The 3,976-nt window shown below is 38.2% G+C and overlaps 1 pseudogene; it reads right to left on the bottom strand.

The window, feature by feature from the left end:
- Positions 1–653: 653 nt before the first annotated feature.
- LOC123456252 lies at positions 654–1,351 on the bottom strand (annotated as a pseudogene).
- Positions 1,352–3,976: the final 2,625 nt, after the last annotated feature.

Here is a 3,976-nt window from a genome sequence, read left to right as displayed (position 1 = left end):
GAATTTGGAGATCATTTTTTTCTATCTCTGTGAAGAAAAATGTTGAGATTTTTATGGTATTGCATTAAATCTGTGTATTGTCTTTGGTAAGATTGCTATTTTCACAATGTTAATTTTGCCTATCCAGGATCATGGGAAGTCTTTCCATTTTTGCAAGTCCTCCTCAATTTCTTTTTCTTTTTCTTTTTCTTTCTTTCTTTCTTTTCTTTCTTTCTTTTTTTTTTAATGTGGCACACATTTAATCCTAGCACTCAGAAGGCAAGCATAGGAGGGTCACCACGAATTCAAGGCAAGGCTACTCTGAGATTACACAGTGAATTCCAGGTCAGTCTGGGTTAGAGTGAGATCCTACCTTGAAAATTCATAAAGGGAAACATGGCTAGTGTATTTTACAGTGTACCACTGAGGCTGCTTACATAGACACACACTCTCTGGGCTCAGTGTCCCCTACACCCACCTTTTCACAAGAAGCTCCCAATGCAGTGAGGTCATCAGAAGCACGAATGAGCCTGGAGAGAAACCCAGCATCCTATTCTCCACAGAATGCTCCAGATTCCACAGATACTGAGAAATTTTTATTTTAGTAAAAATGTCCTCATTTATGTTGGCCCTTCCTTCCACAACTAGAAAGCAACTTCGTGGCTAAGGAGCATCTATTTATTTTTCTTGGGCAACTCTAAATTTTTTCACCATCATAACACCACATGGTATTTTTCACTCTTTTCTTCATGGACTTTTGTCAGAGAACCCGCATCACTGTCTCGGTCCCCTCCTCTTTGTTCTCTCCAATGAGAAGATCCAAAGTGTGTCCTACTTTCACCCTTCTGCTTTCCTTCCACAGTTTTTCTCCATTCAGTCTGAGTTCACCTTTGTAGAATGCATCTTCAACTTTATTTCTTCCAATATCAAGGTCCGTCTATAGGATGGCATCATAACGAAAAGACTGCATGACTTTTTCCAGGTCTTTGTAGTCCTTGACCACACCAGGCTCACCCTCAAGCTCCTCGCTCTTCTCATGATCACCCTCCTCATCAGAGTCCTCTTCATCTACCAGTTTTTGCAGTCTTTTTAGAGGATTCTTTAGAGCTTATCTTGCTTTTGAGTCACATGGAAAGTGAAAAGCTACACTCTTGAGGCACTAAAAGCTTTGGGAGGCTCAGAGAGAAAATATTATGGAACAGTGTTTTATAACTTCACACACTTAGCTTAGTACTAGAAAAGTGTCTAAGTGCTGATTCCAGGAAATACAGAGTTTGTGTGAAGATGTCCCTTGAAGCATACCACAGAGTCCAATCCAGGCATCCAGGTTTCTTAAAGCACCAGTGAGTAATCGGAGAGCAGTCACAGCCATAGTGCATGCACCTGCACGTGGGCGCTTCTCGTCCCTCCCCGTGGCCACGCCCACTCCAGGCCCACTGGCCTCCCTGGGCCCTGGCCCCCCTCCTCAATTTCTTTATTGAATGTTTTTATATTTTCTTTGTATAGGTCTTTTACATCCTTGGTTAATGTTATTCCGAGGCATTTTATTTTGTTGTTGTTGTTGCTATTGAAAATGGGAGAAATTCACTTGTTTCTTTCTCTGTATCTTTGTCTTTTGCATATAGAAAAGCTACTGTATTTTCTGCATTGATTTTGTATCCTGCTACTTTGCTGAAGGAGTTTATCACCTTTAAGAGTTTTAGATAGAGGTTCTTGAGTCTCTTGTATATAGAATCATGTCATCTGTAAATAGGGCTAACTTAATTTCTTTCTTTCCAATTTGTATAACTTTTATTTCTTTCTACTGTCTTATTGCTTGAGCTAGGACTTCCAGTATTATGTTGAAGAGCAGAGGTGAAAGTGGACACCCCTGCCTTGTTCCTGATCTCAATGGAAATTCCTTCCGTCTCTCTCAATTAAATTTTATTTGGGCTTTAGGAGCTTTATATAGCCTTTATTATGTTGAAATATAAACCACCCATGCCTATTCTCTCCAATGTTTTGATCATGAAGTGATGTTGTATTTTGTCAAAGGCCTTTTCTGCATCTATTGAAGTGATCATGTGGTTTTTTCATTTCAAGCTTATTTATGTGGTGCATTACATTGGCAGATTTCCATATGTGGAACCACCCCTGCATTCCCACAATGAATGTTCAAGGTGGATAATGCTTTTGCTGTGTTGGTGAACTCAATTTGTGAGGATTTTGTTCAGAATCTTTGCATCTAAGTTCATCAGGGAAATAGGCTGGTAGTTTTCTTTTCTTGTGGCATCTCTGCCTGGTTTTGGTACTAGCTTCATAAAAGGAGTTGGGGGGCTTTCCATGTTCTCCAATTATATGGCACAGTTTGAGAAAAATTTGTCTCAGTTCTTCCATGAAGGTTTGATATAATTCAGCTAAGAAGCCATCTGATTCTGGACTCTTTGGGGGGAGGTTTTGGATACCTTTTCAATCTCCGTGGGTATAATAGGAGATAAATCTGCTCTGAATTTAGCTTTGATAGGTGGTATGTGTCCAGGAATTCATCCATTTCCTCCATATTATCCAGTTTTGTGGAGTAGAAGCTTTTGAAATAAGTCCTGATGATTCTCCTAATTTTGCTTATGTCTGTTGTGATCTCTCCTTTTTCATTTCTAATTTTGTTAATTTGAAGCATCTCTCTTTTTTTGTTTGATCAAATTGGCCAGGGGTTTGTCAATCATGCTTATTTTTTCAAAGAACTAGCTCTTTGTTTCATCAATTTTCTTGTTTTCTAACTTTCCAATTCATTAATTTCTGATCTGCTTTTATTTCTTCATGTCTGGAGCTTTTTAGGTTGGATTCTTCTTGCTTTTCCAGTGCCTTTAGGTGGATGGTTAGATTATTGACTTGGGATCTCTCTATCTTTGTTATGAAGGCATTTAGTGCTATGAATTTTCCCCTGAGGACTGCCTTCATTGTGTCCCATAAGTTTTGGTATGATGTGTTCTCATTTTCATTCATTTATAGAAATTTCACACTTTGATTTTTTAATATTGAATATTTATTGTTTAAAAGTGCATTGTTCAGTTTCCAGTAACTGATGGGATTCCTGACACATCTTTTGTTGTTAATTTCTAGCAATATAGCATTGTGATCTGATATCATGCAAGAAATTATGTCAATTTTCCTAAATATATGGGGGCAGGCTTTATGACCCAGTATATGATCTATTTTAGAGTAGGTTCCATGGGCTGCTGAAAAGAATGTGTAGTCTGTGGATTTGGGGTAAAATGTTCTATTGATGTCTATTAGGTCTAATTGATCTATGGTTTTGTTGAGCTCTCTCACTTCCCTGTTAATTTTCTGTTTGGATGATCTATCTATTGCTGATAGTGGAGTATTGAAGTCCCCAACTATGATGGTGTTGATGTTTATTTCTGTTTTGTTGCCAAGTAGGTTTTGTTTTATGAATTGTGGTACACGTATGTCTGGTGCATAAAAATTTATTATTGTGATATCCTCTTGTTGAATCATTCCCTTGATAAGTAGGAAGTGGACTTCTTTGTCTTTTTTGATTACTTCTGGTGTCTATTTTAACCAATTTTAGTATAGCTACGCCTGCTTGTTTCTTATTTCTGTTTGCTTGGAATATCATTTTCCATCCCTTCACCCTGAGGAGGTGTCTGCCTTTAATGGTGAGGTGGTGAGGTGGGTTTCTTGAAGACAGGAGACTGAGAGGTCTAATTTTCTGATCCACCCTGTTTCCTTATGTCTCTTGATGGGTGAATTAAGGCCATTAATATTTAGGGTAACAACCATGTGGTTTGATTTAATCACTGCCATATTGTGGTGGTTTATGTGGTTGTTCTCTTGGACTTTGTAGTTTCTTTTTGTGCCTTCTTTGAGTTTGGTTATTGTGATCTGCTTCTTGTAAGCACTTGAGGTTGGCTATTTCATTCTTCTATGTGGAGAACTTCCTGCTATACTCCCTGCAGGTTTAGTTTTGTGTTCATATAGTTGTAAAGCTGAGTTTTAT

This window comes from Jaculus jaculus, chromosome 20 (genome assembly GCF_020740685.1).
Source record: "Jaculus jaculus isolate mJacJac1 chromosome 20, mJacJac1.mat.Y.cur, whole genome shotgun sequence".
NCBI classification, from domain to species: domain Eukaryota; kingdom Metazoa; phylum Chordata; class Mammalia; order Rodentia; family Dipodidae; genus Jaculus; species Jaculus jaculus.
The sequence above is the reverse complement of the archived record's forward strand: the minus strand, read 5'-3'. Positions and strand labels throughout refer to the sequence as shown.